This window comes from Tamandua tetradactyla, chromosome 20 (genome assembly GCF_023851605.1).
Source record: "Tamandua tetradactyla isolate mTamTet1 chromosome 20, mTamTet1.pri, whole genome shotgun sequence".
Taxonomy (NCBI): Eukaryota; Metazoa; Chordata; class Mammalia; order Pilosa; family Myrmecophagidae; genus Tamandua; species Tamandua tetradactyla.
This window is the reverse complement of record NC_135346.1, coordinates 59,636,326-59,651,661: the sequence shown is the minus strand read 5'-3', so window position 1 is coordinate 59,651,661 and position 15,336 is coordinate 59,636,326. Positions and strand designations below refer to the sequence as shown.

Below are 15,336 nucleotides of genomic sequence, written 5' to 3'. Positions count from 1 at the left end.
GGGATGGGCAAGAAAGGAGGGAGCCCGGTTCTATCTGAAGAGAGGGTTTGTGTTGAGTGATGGAGCAGGAGAAGCCAAGGGGGTGCATTAACCGAGGCCCTGGTCTTTCAGCTAGTCTGGCTGCTGGAGGCCCTGGCCAGGACTGGTCCCAGGGCAGGAGCTCCAGGCCAAGGTGGGTGAGTGGGAGGATGCACCCGGCAACAAGCGAGGAGGAGGGGCTGGAGAGGAAGAGACAGCTGGCTGGTCAGGGAAGCTGCAGGCGTGGTCCTGGTGAGAGGTGAAGACCTGAAATAGTGGATACTGAAAGGGAAGGAAGAGGCAAGACAGGTCAGCCACATCCTCTGAAGTGTCATCGGGGATTTAAAAAAAAATTTCTATTGTAGTCAGGTATATAAAACTCAAAATTTCCATTTTAAACCCCTTCCAAGTGTACAGTTCAATGAATTAATGACGTTCGCAGTATGGTGCTACCATCACCAACATCCATTGCCCCAACTTTTTCATCACCCCAAACAGAAATTTTGTACCCATTCAGTAATAATTCTTCCTTTCTCTCCCCGGCCCCAGGTAACCTGTAACCTACTGCCTGTCTCTATGAAATGTGCTTATTCTAGGTATTTCATTTAAGCGAGATCAGGCATTTGTTTTTGTGTGTCTGACTTATTTTACTCAACACGATGTCTTCAAAGTTTATCCACATGTTAGCATATAACAGAACTTCCGTCCTTTTTATGGCTGAACAATATTCTATTGTGCGTATAGCCGGTTTGTTTATTCATTCATCTGTTGATGGGTGCTTGGGTTGTTTCTGACTTTTGTCTACTATAAATAATACTGCTATAAACATTAGTGTATAAGCCACATCCAGCTTTACATGACACATTTTAAGATTGCAAAAAACTAAAGGTTGCATGCTGGGACCCACTGGCTTTTGTTTGCCTGCACATGGTTTTTGTTTGCCTGCACGGTGTTGCTTCATATACTTAAAAAAAAAAAAATACTGACTTAAAAAATCAGGACCCTTCAAATAAAAATCTGGATTTCCTGTTTCTCTTGGAAAATGAGAAGATCTGGCTATGCCTGGTCCCTCTTCTGAGTAGCAACAATTGGCTGAAATGAAAACAGCTGTTTCTACGAGCCAGGGCACATACTCTACTCTTTGCCACAGTCCCCACTAGTCCCTATATACCACCCACCTCACTCACTGAGGTCATTTGCTTGGCCCCATAGGATTTGCAACCTGTTATTTAGTTCAGCTGGAGCATGTTGAGAGGAGGGACCAGACTTGGTTAGTGACTTGAAACCATGTCATGTAAGGACTTGGCTGGAGGGATCCTAGGGTGGGGATGGGGGTGGGGGAAACACATGTACAGAGCTTATGCATTTCCAAAGCATTTGAGATAGGGAGGTATTGGGTCTGGCCTGTAAAATCCCAGGGAGAAAAAAAAACTAGGACTAGGAAAAATTTGGTGGGGGTGGGGGTGGGGGTGGGTTGTGCAACAAGGGAGGCAGATTTCAGCTCCACCTAAGGCAGACTTTTGAACATCATAACTCTTTCAAGACGTAACAGGTCATGTCAGGAAGTGGTGAGATCCCTGGCCCGGAGCTGGGGTGCAGTGTTTAGACTGAGCCTGTGGCAACAGCTTCACTAGAACCATTTGGAGGAATTCTAAGCCCTGCGTGGGCAGCTGAACTGGATGCCCTTAGCAGTTTCTTCCAGCCCTCCGGCGATGGGTTCTGTGCCCACTGGTGGGATGGTTGGGCAAAGGATGAGCTAAAAATGGCTCCTCCTATAAGGACTGGCCTGAAAGAACAGCAGGCTTGCTGCTAGCAGTTGGAGTGGCGAAGATAGGATAAAAACGCTTTGGTGGGAGAGAAGATCATGCTTATCCAGGGGGCAGTGTTAAAAAGCAGGGACTTTGGGTCAGACCCGTTAGGTCTTTTAGCCTTTCCAAGCCTTGGTGTCTCTCTCGACAGAGTCTCTTGCTCACACAGTGTGTAAGGATTTATATAAAATCACCTGGAAAAGACGCTGCCCAGTGCTTGATTGATGGGAGAGGCTCGGTAAAGGTGGGTGCCCCGGCCCCAGGTTCCAGCCTGAGGGGCTTCACCAACCCTGGATGGGGCCAAGTGGAAGGTCTGGGTCCTGCCGATGTGGCCATAAGTCCAACAGCCTTGACTCCTGTCTGGAGGATGGAGAGGCCAGTGGGGGCTCTGCCGCCTCTCAGGCCATCCAGTGCCCTGGCTCCGGGAGGCAGCTGGGTGTTCAGGCTGCAGCTGGGAGGAGGTCAGCATGGCCTGGGGGCTGGGAGCAGTGGGTGCGGAGCAGCTCCTGGAGGCAGCTGTCTGCTGTCAGTGTACTTCCAGAACCAGAAAGGAAATGAGATTCCTCCAGGTTCACTCTACTGACAGTTTTGACTTTTGAATCAAGAAACCTGTATTGCATATTCAAAAAGTAAAGTTCACCCCCCCAAAGAAAGCAAAAAGCAAACTCCAAATGGAATACAAATAGAAAAAAAATCCACCTGATTTTATATCCAATTAATAACACAACCACACACTTAGGAAAAGTAACATTTTATAAATGGTGTTTCGGTGTCTTAGGCTGCTCCAGCAGATACCATGCAATGGATTGGTTTAAGTAGTGAGCATTTATTAGCTTACAGTTTGGGGCGTGGGAAAATGTCCAAATCAAGGCATCAGAAGGCGATGCTTTCTTTCCAAAGACTGGCTCCTCTGCCACATGTTTCTTTTCTGGATTCCATTTCAGCTTCTTTCTGTTTATAAAAGACCCCAGTAAGAGGATTAAGACCCTTCCTGAATGAGGTGGGTCACACCTTAACTGAGGTAACCTCATCCAAAGGTCCTGCTTACAGTAGGTTCACACCCACAGGGGTGGATTCATTTCAAGAACAGATATTTTTTTGGGGGGAGGGAGCGCAATACAGTTCCAGAGCACGTGGAGGGGGGTGCAGTGGTGGTGCAGTGGCAGTGCAGTGACAATGTGGTGGTGGTGCAGTGGATGTGCAGTGGCGGTGCAGTGGCGATGTGGTGGCGGTGCAGTGGATGTGCAGTGGCAGTGCAGTGACAATGTGGTGGTGGTGCAGTGGATGTGCAGTGGCGGTGCAGTGGCGATGTGGTGGCGGTGCAGTGGATGTGCAGTGGCAGTGCAGTGGATGTGCAGTGGCGGTGCAGTGGCAATGTGGTGGCGGTGCAGTGGCGATGTGGTGGCGGTGCAGTGGATGTGCAGTGGCAGTGCAGTGACAATGTGGTGGTGGTGCAGTGGATGTGCAGTGGCGATGTGGTGGCGGTGCAGTGGATGTGCAGTGGCGGTGCAGTGGCGGAATTCTTGCCTGCCATGCCGAAGACAGGTTTGAATCTCAGAGCCTGCCCATGTTTAAAAAACAAACAAACAAAAAACCACCACAGTAGGTGATGGAAAAAAAAAAAAAAGAAATTTGAACATGGGTTGGATATTAGATGATTTAAGGGAATTAATGTTAGTTTTGTTAAATGTGATAGTAGCATTGGCATTATGTATGAAAAAGCCCTGTCTGTTAGAGTGATACATTGAAATAATTTCGGTGAAATGATATGACATCTTTACACTATAAAGTATCTGCTTTGACGTCTTTACACTATAAAGTATCTGCTTTATAATACGGCAGCAAGAGGGGAAAAGTGGGAGGTTGATGAAACAAAATTGACAAAACGTTGATCATCACTGAAGATAGATGATGCATACGTGGCAGTTTATTATATTCTATTTTTATGTATGGTTGAAATTTTCCATAATAAAACATCTTCAAAGCAAAAAAAATAATAATTTTTTGAATTCAGGACTCTGACTTTACACCCTTAACAAGATATTCTCTGAGGATAAAAAGACATGTCCTGAACTCTGACTTATGGTTGGTAGGTGTGTCCTAGAAATGTTTTCTGCGGTGTTTCTCTTAAACTACTATTTGTTTTTCATATGGGATGCATGTGTTTTCTTGTGATTTTCAAGAAGGGTCTTATTTGCTTGTATTCTCTAGGACTGCTTAGAGCAAATCAAACATTTCAATAAGCAGATACACAGCAGTGAATAACCCCTGAGCCCTGGGAGCTGAGACCTGGCTGTGTGTGTTCCATGAGTGGACAGCACCCCCTGCGGGACACTGTTTGCCAAGCGCCTGGGCCCAATAACATTTTGTCACACATAGGGTAGTATTTATGACTTGTCTTAAATAAGTGTCAATGGCTGAGAGATTCCAAACAGAGTCGAGAGGTTATCCTGGAGGTTATTCTTACGCATTAAATAGATAGCACCTTTTTAGTTAAGCTGTAATGGAGAGGCTGGAAAGAACTGCCTGAAATTGTAGAGCTGTGTTCCAGTAGCCATGTATCGTCAAGATGATTGTATAACGATATCGCTTTCACAATGTGACTGTGTGATTGTGAAAACCTTGTGTCTGATGATCCTTTTATCTACCTTATGGACAGACGAGTAAAACATCTGGATTAAAAATAAATAAATAATAGGGGGAACAAAGGTTAAAATAAATTTAATAGATTGAAGTGCTAATGATCAATGAAAGGTAGGGAGGTGTTAGGGGTATGGTATGTATGCATTTTTTTCTGTTTTCTTTTTATTTCTTTTTCTGAATTGATGCAACTGTTCTAAGACATGATCATGATGATGAGTTGAAAAAAAAGACAACTTGTCTTTCCCACGATTCGGAGTTCTGCGCAGCGGAGCTTCCACCATCAGACAGAAGGAGGGTGGAGTCCTGGTTTCGCACTCACTATTCCCTAGACTTCTTAACCAGGGGAGCGTCCTGACGCCTCACGTAGAGATCATCAAAAGGCGCCTCTCACCAGGGTGGTGAGGGCCAAATCGGATGCGGGACGAGGCTGTCCCGGTGGAGGTGGGATTATCAAACCCAGGCTGGATCCAAGCAAGGAGGGCATAGGGCCAAGGCGCGGAGCCCATAGGAGGCAGCCAGGGTGGGAGGGCAGGGTCCCTGCACCGCTCGCCGCTGCAAACATCGCGGGAGGGGTATCTACTCCCCAGGGGTTGACAGAGGTCCCCCCAAGGCAGAGCTGTCCAGTGACGGGCGGAGGTCCGTCCAGGGCTGTGTGGGCGCCACGTCTGTCTGACTCCAGATCTGTTCATTCTCCTCCTGGATGAGAGTGGATTTGCAGCGGCTGCGTTCCCGAAGGGGCTTCTGATCAGACGGGAAAGCAGAGCCTCTTTTTCTTCCCTTTTTGTCGTCAGATCTCAGCTTCTCAGCCGGGAAGGGAAGGCTTGAGAGACCACCCAAGGTGTCCCCCCCCACCCCACCCCCACCTCAGGGTGCCTGCAGCCCACAGCCACCGCCTCGAGCGGTTAGATAACAGAGCAGGGCAGGGGAAGGGTCCGGCGGTTCATATCTGGGAGACAGAAGGCCATCTAGCTCGGAGCCTTATCTCGTGAGCTCAGCGACAGCATGGGGGAAAGCAACCGCTCTTTCAGACAGCTTTACCACCCCCCTCCCACACACACAATGGCATCTGAGCCTTAGAGCCTTGTGGAAACCGTGCTTCATAAGTAAGTGTGAAATGTACTCCCTGCCAGCCACTGACCTAAGCACTTAGAGGTGTAATGGGGATTTTTGAATGGTACAATTCCATTTTTGAGCCCTATCGTTGTGATTATTTCATTATACATGACCTCTGGCCAAAGGCGCAATGTTTACCTTAGGATTAATGTCCAGATGCAAAGCCTTTACTCCAGAGAACTGAGAGCCAGTTGTGTTGAAACGGAAAAGGTTTCTGTAAATATTTTTTAGTTTACAGGCCTGGTTGACAAGCTCAGAAGTCTTCAAACTGTGGTCCACAAACCCCTGGGGTGCACAAAATCTTTCTTGGCTGTGAGGAAGACCAGAAAATAGCTTTTACTTCTTCAGTGACTAATATATGGAAACTGAAAAAAAAAAAAAATCTTATGAGGAATTTATCCAAGCCTCTTAGCCAATGCAGCTTGGAAAATCTGAGGAGTGCTGGAAAATATTTCAATTACATTGGATACCATGCAACTGGATTTCATTGCACTTCCATGGGTAGTTTTAGGAGAATCGATTTCTGGAGCGTCAACTTCCATATGTCATCTTTCCTAAAATTGATCTGCCAGGGACAGCATCTGAGGTGACAAACTCTCTTCTCCCACACGACACCCACCCCGGGATCTGACTATGGGAGTTGCTCCAGGTTAAGAGGGAAACCTCCCTTGGCAATCCCCAGGAATTTTCCATAAAGCCTCCTCTGTTTTGCTGTTCCCCGTGTACCCTTTAAGGACAAAGGGTGAAACCTTGGCAGTTGGGAAGTTCCAAAGGCAGATGTACAGGGCATAGGGTGAGGAGAGTCTTGACAATTTTTAGTTATATTGCTTTATCCTTCCCGCTGCTGCTTTGGCAAAGAACGCAGTTCTCATCAAGAAGCCTCTGCGGAGGAAAGTAAAAAGAGCAAGAGAGAAATGCGGGCCTTTGGGAATGTCAACCTAGAAATAACAAATTAAGCTGCAAGGCGATAAAGGCATTATTTGAGGTCTTCGTACTGCAATTTGGAGAGAACAGATTCAGGTGGCAACACAAATTCGTGTTCTCAGGCTTGGCATTTCCGGGCAAGTGCATTTTTTCAATTGAAGAATTTACTATTTTTTATGGGTACACAGATGACATATAGACAAGTTTTGATACATAGGAAAACCCTTCTGTCCACCTTTCTTTTTTTTTCTAATTTGGATGCATGGTTAGGGAATCGAACCCAGGTCTTCCGCATGGAAGGTGAGCATATTCTACCACTGAACCACCCATGCACCCTTGTCCACCATTCTTTTTACTAAATGAACCATCACAATCATTTTTACAATTTTTAAGACAATGCACAGCATTCTTGGGCTGAAGCAGTCACACGAACATACCAGAACACACTGGTATCTTACAGCTACTTACAATGTTCAAGGACAGCAACCGAAAAAATAAGTTACTTAAATATTGATTTTATATGCAGAAGGTACAGTGTTGCTAGTTGTTCTATAACTTGCTCAAGAGTTTCTTTTTCTCTACATCAGTTTAAAATCTAAATAACTTGGACCCAGACTACTAGATTTTTTTCCTAAAAATTACACAGTGTACACATGCAGCATGATTTAGTGAAGTGACCTCTTTTGCTGCAGTTGTGAAAGCAAACTTTGCTACATCCGGAACTGGTTTCCAGTAGACCAGCAGTTTCCAATCTCACCCACACCTGGGTCAGGACAGAGAAAAGGGCCTCTGTGATGATTAGGTTCTGGTGACAATGCCCAGTTTTCTGGTCAGGCAAGCACTGGCCTGACCATTGCTGAAAAGCTATCTCATGGCAGGTTGAGAAACTGGAAGGCTGGTGTATTAAATCATCAGTCAGTTGATTGCATCTGTGGCTAATGACATCTGCGATCAGCTAAGGCTCGCCTCTCACCGACGAAATAATGCAATTGATCGCAGGTGTTTAAGGAAGAAAAGAGAGTCTTTCACTGTTTTGTCAGCCAGCAAGCCTCTCCTGTGGAGTTGGTTGAGACTTTTCATCGGAGCTGCCAGCTTCACAGCCTGCCCTACGGGTTTTGGACTCTTCCATTCCCGCAGTTGTGTGAGACACCTTTCTAAATCTCCTATTTGCAGATATCTCCTGTTGGTTCTGTTTCCCTTGAGAACCCTGACTAATACAGCCTCTGGGTAAGGTAAGGCCATGAGAAGACGGTTGCTGCTCGGTCATCTGGAAGTGTAGACTGAGTTGGGATCAGCTGCATTTCCTTCTAGACAGTGTTTGTTTGTTTTTTTTCTTTTTCGTTTTTTTTTTTTGCATGGGCAGGCACGGGGAAATGAACCCAGGTCTCCAGCATGGTGGGTGGGAAATCTGCCTGCTGAGCCACAGTGGCCCCGCCCTCCAGACGGTTATTGAAGTAAAATGTATACACAATGGATGTGTCACTACTTGAGCCAAACCACCATTCCAGGTTTCTTCCGTGCTTTCCAATAAACACCAAAAGAACACTTATTAGTGTGACTCAGAATTCTGCACCAAACATCACTGATTAGAACTGGATCTCGCTCAAGCCACCACCCTTCCATGGATGGCCACAGATGCTGAGCCACCTCAGCAGATGGCACACATGAGCCGGCAGGCTTTTCTAGGGCCAAATTAAAGGTTTAAAGCAAAAGGAGAATCAACAAACACTAAAGATATTTGAAAATAATAAAACAACACAGTAAAATAAAAACTCAGACCCCTTCCAAGTGAAAATCATTCATAGTCTCTAAATTTGATTTTCTGTGCAAAGGGAATGATTTCCAAAGAAGGGTGACAAATATATGGTTTGGCATTGAAATACTCAAATCCAGAAAGTTTCCTTCTTGGGTGCTACTTGGAAATTCACTATTCTTTTCCTGTGCTACTGTGATGGGAGTTTTGTGGTCTTTTTGCTCTCAGAATGTCATGCTGAGTAACTGCAAAAGCAGAAAGAAGATCGCTTCTCGGCCTTTTGGCTAAGATCAAGTGTAGCATCTGTTCTTATCAGTTTAATATCTGATACATCCTCTATCCGAGGACAATATATTAAACGGATTTTTGGAGCAGGGAGATGGAATAGGAGCTTGCTCCGTCCACTCCACGTATTCACCTGGTATTGCAGCACTTCCAGGAACGGTGCACCCCTCCCTCAACTGTGATGTGAACTGACAGACTTGACTTTTTCTTGCTCTCCAGCCTTGCTCCTTTTCTTTACCAGACCGGGATGTCCTGAGCTCTCTTCGTGTCTTTCCCCCTGCCCCTGAGCTGCTTGTGCTGTCATTTCTTCTTCGTCTCTTTCTTTCTTTTCTTCCTGCTGTCACGTCCTTTATTCGTGGCGATGGCCAACCCAGGTGTGGCGCAAGTGGTAAATAAATGCTAGGTAGTAAGTCTTGAGTGAGCACTTGACTTGTGCTGCACGCGGGCCCTTGGTTCGATTCTTTCTCCAGCCTGCGAGAGACCTTCTCCTCCTCGCCATCACCTGCGTCCGCTGCTCCTGGCTCCCTTTCTCTGTTCTATCCTGGGTCTTACGGTGGTCGTCGCCCCCTTTGTTACTAGCATCATCCTCTCAGATCACCTTCTTTCTGCCTTACCTGCCGCCTTCCTCTGCCTCCAACCCCGCTCACCGCGTTCTTGACCTCTCGCTATTAACCTGGATCGATTTCCTTGCTTACACCCTCGGCTCCCTCGCCGCACTCCGGATTTTGTTTTTTTAAAAAAAAGCAGAAAGAGCTGTCCATAGGGTGCTATGCCCCCACCCCCTGACACATTCAAAGGGTGCAGCTGCAGAGAAACCCACAGCCGCGCTACAACCCAAGCAGGCTGTGTTCACAGAAACGCCACGACTGGAGAGGACTAAAACGAGCTGGCTTTAAGAGTTCCATAGAAATTTGGTAGCTTTAGCTTATTCTACATTTCCACACATTTCACATGGGATCTTATGTAAGGTAAATATTACTGGAGAAATGCATTATCTTAAAAATGCACTACAAAGTACAAAAAAAATACGTCACCTGAGAACATTCTTTTCCTCAGAAACATGGATACAGGGTTTAAAACAAACGCTCGAGATGGCTTTGTAATTAAGGAAATCACTCATCTTTCTCTTTCCTGAGGGAAATAATTTGTTTTAATGAGTAGATAAAATATGACAACACTTTTGATAAAGGCCATCTGTTCAAAGCGTTTCTATTGTAAATGAGCACATTTGATGCTTAAAAGAGAGTTCACAATAAGAATGTAAAGGAAAATCATTTTGTAAGCAATGGAAACCTTAATAGTTTACAGTCCCCTAAATTTGCTGTTTGCAAATGAGCAAGTAAGATAAATTGTTTGTGGTTGGTGGATATTAGGGGTAACTCTAATTGTCCTTGGTTAGCTAGTTACCTGAATTCTTTATCTTCGCATTTGTTTATGGATGCAGACGTCCTTAGGATTTTCCAGGGACATTATTGCTTGAGCAGTGTGAATGACTTACTGACCACATTTTAAATCTCTCGGTCGTAGTGTGCTGGCTTGAAAGGTTTTATGTACTCCAGAAAAGCCATGTTTTAATTCTAATCAGTCTTGTGGGAGAAACCACCCCTTTTAATCCCTATTCAATAACGTAGGTTGGAAACTTGATTAGGTTATCTCCATGGAGATGTGACTCACCTACTTGGGGGCATTAACTTTTCATTAGAGGGAGATGTGACTCCGCCCATTCCAGGTGGGTCTTGATTAGTTTACTGGAATCATTTAAAAAGAGGAAGCATTTTGAAGAAAGCTTGAGTGTGATGAGATAGTCACCAGAACTACCAGAGTCCACCAGCCAGCAATCTTTGGAGATGAAGGAGGAATATGTCCCTGGGGGAGCTTCATGAAACCAGAAGCCTGGAGAGAAAGATGCCAGACGTTGCATGTTCGCCATGTGTCTTTCCAGTTGAGAGAGAAACTCTGAACTTCATCGGTCTTTCTTGAGTGAAGGTGACCTCTTGTTGGTGCCTTAATTTGGACATTTTTAATAGGCTTGCTTTAATTGAGACATTTTCATGGCCTTAGAACTGTAAATTTGTGACTTATTAACTTCCCCTTTTTAAAAGCCATTCATTTCTGGTATATTGCACTCTGGCAGTTAGCAAACTATAGAATACATAGTAACTATATTTTGTTTTCTTTCTTTAATTCTTTGTGTGTGTGTGTGCTGTATGGTGGGGCCACATTTCATCCTTTTTCCATGGAGTATCCCATTATTACAGGGCCATTTGCTGAATTTTTGTTTGTTTTGCTTGGGGGAAGTGCATGGGCTGGGAATCAAACCACATGGAAGGTGAGAATTTTACCACTGAACTACCATTGCACCCCCTGTTTTCTTTCTTTTAAGGGGAAGCAGCTCTTGTTCCATCCTCAGTGACCATCCTAAGTGGCATTCCTCACTGGGAGGACAAGACTCGAAACAATGGAAGCAGCAGAGGTTGGTGATGCTGAGACTTTCACATGGAGCTGCCATGTTTTCTGGGACCACCAACACTTTCAAGATACATTGCTGAAACGCACAGACAGTATTTTCATGAGATTTCTTTTAGATTCCGTGTGTTATTCAAGAATGGAGTCAAACCTGTTTTATCAAATCCAACCATGAAATGTTTATTCTAATTACAGTTTTCACCTCATTTCATCTTCTAAAATGTTAAATATTTTCTATCTTCTGTTGTTAAAAAAATAGACCTGAGGGTGGGCCATGGTGACTCAACAGGCAGAGTTCTCACCTGCACCTGCCATGCCAGAGACCCGGGTTCGATTCCCGGTGCCTGCCCATGCAAAAAAAAAAAAGGTTCATGGATTAAAAAATAGGCCTGTCCCAATCAGGATGGTAGAATGAGATGCTTTAGGGCTCTGTGCCCCCACAGAAGCTTTGTTTTTATTTTATTTTAATTTTTTTCCCACAGAATGTAAGGAAAGCACTGTCATAGTACTAGCTAGATACAGGCTTAAGGAACAGATGCCTTAGAGTCTAACTTCCAGAGATAGCACCTTAAAATATAAAAATGCTTATGTTTCAACAAAAGATTAGAAAACATACAAAGACTGGAAATGATGGCCTAGGAAAAGGGGAAAATTAAAGCATTAGAACCATTGGTGAAGAAGACCAGACCTGGGAGGTGCCAAAGACTTTTAAAAAATGGCCCTAAATATGCTCAAAGTATTAAAGGAAAACATGAACAAAGAATTAAAGAAAGTCAGGAAAACAATAGTCGAGCAAAGAGAGTATATCAATGTAGAGATGGAAATTATGAAAAGAAACCCAACAGAACTGAAGACCACAGCAACAGAAGCAAAAGATTCCCTAGAGGGTTTCAGCAGTAGGTTGGAGAGGGCAGAAGAAAGAATCGTAAACCTGAAGACAGGACAACTGAACACATCCAGCCTGAGGAGTAGAAACAAGAAAGAATGAAGAAAGATGAACAAAGCCTGAGTAACCTGTAGGACACCAGCAGGTATACCAGTATACACATTGTGGGAGTTCCAGATGGGAGAAGAAAGAGAGAAGGGCAGAGAGAATATCCAAATAAATAATGACTGAAAAGATCCAAAATTTAACTAAAGACATGAATATATACATTCAAGGTGCTCAGCAGACTCCGAACAGGTTAAACCCAAACAGATCCACTCAGAGTCAAATGCCAAAGAAGGAGAGAGAATTCTGAAAGTCACAAAAAAGAAGTAATGTGTCACACATGAGGGAGCCTCAATAAGATTAAATATCAGTTTCTCATTGGAAATCAAAGAGGCAAGAAAGCAGTGGGATGACATATTTAAAGTACTGAAAGCAAAAAACTGCTAGCCTAGAAGCCTGTATCAGGCAAAACTGTCTTTGAAAGATGAGGGAGAGGTGGAACACAAAAATAGTGTAAATAAATAAATAAACAACCAGGGGTGCGGTTGAAGCAGAGAGACTGGGATGGAAAGAGAGGGGTGAGTGTCCTCAGTCACAAACCCACTGGGGGTGGGCAGCATGAGGAGGACTGTGGGTCCCAAGGGAGCAGCACACTTCTCCACCCTGACCAGCTCCCACAGCAGGCTTGGGAGGTCTTCCCTTGCAACCCTGCGGCTGAGAGTTCATGTGGGGAGTCTCGAGGGGAGCGGACCTGCTTGCCCTGTGCGTGGTGAGTGGAGGGTCGGTGCATGGTACATGCCCCCCACCCCTGAAGTGGGTCACCATGGGCCTCTGGTTTTGGCAGATTCCAGGAGGGGACCTGGAGTGGACGGGGTGAGGGATGCAGAGCAGAGTCAATCCAACAGCTGGCTAGCAAGGGAGGCTTGTGTAGTCCCAGTCCCACTCCCCTATACACATGGAGGCTCTTGAGCATGCACAGCAGAGAAGCGGGGCTGAGGAGGTTGTGCAAGCTGCACACCATCTTTTTCTTTTTTTTTTCCTTCCTGGTACATGGGCCAGGAGATGAACCAGAGTCTCCCACATGACAGGTGAGCTTTCTACCGCTGAACTACCTATGCTATCTTTTCTGCCTAGTTCTTAACAGACCCTCAGGTAATTTTTATTTTCTTCTTTCTTCTTCTTTTTTTCTTTTCTTGGTTCATGGGCCAGGAGTTGAACCAGGTCTCCCATATGGCAGGCGGGAGTTCTGGCACTGTACTACAAGTACATATTTTCTGCTTAGCTTTTAATAGGCCCTCAAGTAGAACTGCACTCCCTACATGAAATCCAGGACTTGGTTTGGTGGGGAATTTCTGACTTACTTTAATTGAGACATTTTTATGGCCTTACAACTGTAAACTTACAACTTAATAAATTCCCCCCTTTAAATGCTGTTCTGTTTCTGGTATATCACATTCCGGCAGCTAGCAAAGTGGAACACAAGAGAACACTATAAGAGCATAAAGAAGAATTTGAAAGATTGCATAGAAAAACAGCAGATTTCATAGAGATGAAAGATACTGTAGACTAAATTAAAAGTATACTAGAGACACACAGCAGCAAATTTTTAAAAAAATTTTTATTAATTAAAAAAAATTACAAGGAAGAAACACAAACATTCTTAATATATGCTCATTCCGTTCTACTATATAATCAGTAATTCACAATATCATCACATAGTTGCATATTCATCATCATGATCATTTTTTAGAACATTTGCATCAATTCAGAAAAAGAAACAAAAAGACAACAGAAAAACAAAAGGAAAACAGAAAAAAAAATTCCACATACCATACCCCCTATCCCTCCCTCTCACCGACCACTGGCATTTCAAACTAAATTCACTTCAACATTTGTTCCCCCTACCATCGACTGTTATTCCATATGTTCTACTCGTCTGTTGACAAGGTAGATAAAAGGAGCATCAGACACAAGATTTTCACAATCACACAGTCACGTTGCACAGCAGCAAATTTGAAGAGGCAGAAGAGTGAGTGAAATAGGACAATGGTACTTGAACACATAAAAGAACAAATGGCAAGAAAGATGGGAAAATGGAAATAGATCTCATGGAAATCGTAGATAACATGAAGCATGCAAATATAATAATTATCAGTGTCCCAGAAAGAGAAGAGTAAATAAATAGTAAGTCTAGTTGAAGAGATAATGGGAAAAAGTGTCCCAACTATTATAAAAGACATAAATATGTAAATAAAAGAAGACCAATGAACCCCAAATAGAATGAACCCAAATAGGACTACTTGAAGACACATACTGATCAAAATGTCAAATATTGAAGAGAAATAAAAAGTCATGAAAGCATTAATGAAAAGTGATTCACTACATATAAGGGAAACCACGTAAGACTGAGCTCAGGCTACTCAACAACCACAACAGAGGCAAGAAGACAGTGCTATGATATATTTAAGTTTCTGAATGAGAATGATTTCCAGCCAAGAATTCTTTATCCAGCCAAATTGTCCTTTAATGTTGAGGGAGAGATTAAAATCTTCAAAGACAAACAAAGACTGAGAGAACTAGTCAACAAGAGATACTAAAAGGAATTCTGTCAGTTGGAAAAAAAAGATAGGAGAGGAAGGTCTGGAGAAAGGCACAGAATTGAAGAGTACCAGTAAGGATAACTTAAAGGATAAGAAGAGAGAGAGAGAGAGGGAAAAGAATGTATAGATCTAACAAATAAAAACTAAAGGATAAAATGGTAGATTCAAGAACTGCTTTTACAGTAATAACTCTGAATGTTAATGAACTAAATTCACCAACTAAAAGATACAGATTTACAGAATGGATTAAAATATGATTATATGATCTTTAAAAGAGATGCATCAACTCTGAAATATGTTCTACAACTAATTGTGGTGCTGTTCTTTGAAATTTATTGCTTTTTTGTATATATGTTATTTTTCACAAAAAAGAAAAAATAATTGATTGTGATGGTAAAAATTATTTATGTCTTCTAGCCTCCTATATTCTGGAAGAGCTAAAAGGAAAAAATCTGAGAGGATAGTATGGTAGCCCATGAAAAACTCTGGGATCTGTTCTGTAACTACTTGTTGAAGAGTGCTGTGAAAGCTATTGCTTTTTTATTTCTTTGCTTTGTATATATGTTATATTATACAATAAAAAAGTAAAAAAAATGCATCTTAGACTCAAGTATACAATTAGATTGAAAGTGAAAGGATGGAAAAAGATGTTCTATGCAAGGTGTAATCAAAAGAAAGCAAGTTGCTATACTAATATCGGGTAAAATAGACTTTAAATATAAAGACATCATAAGAGATAAAGGTGGACACTATGTATTAATAAAAGGGACAATTCACTAGGAGGAAATAACAATC

General features: G+C 43.4%; 1 non-coding gene across 1 annotated transcript; it reads left to right on the top strand.

Annotated features, from left to right (window-relative positions):
• Positions 1 to 8,523: 8,523 nt before the first annotated feature.
• On the top strand, positions 8,524 to 8,714 carry LOC143665070 (U2 spliceosomal RNA). Its single transcript, XR_013166745.1, has one exon. It is a non-coding gene; the product is annotated as a U2 spliceosomal RNA (small nuclear RNA).
• The last annotated feature ends 6,622 nt before the right edge of the window (positions 8,715 to 15,336 follow it).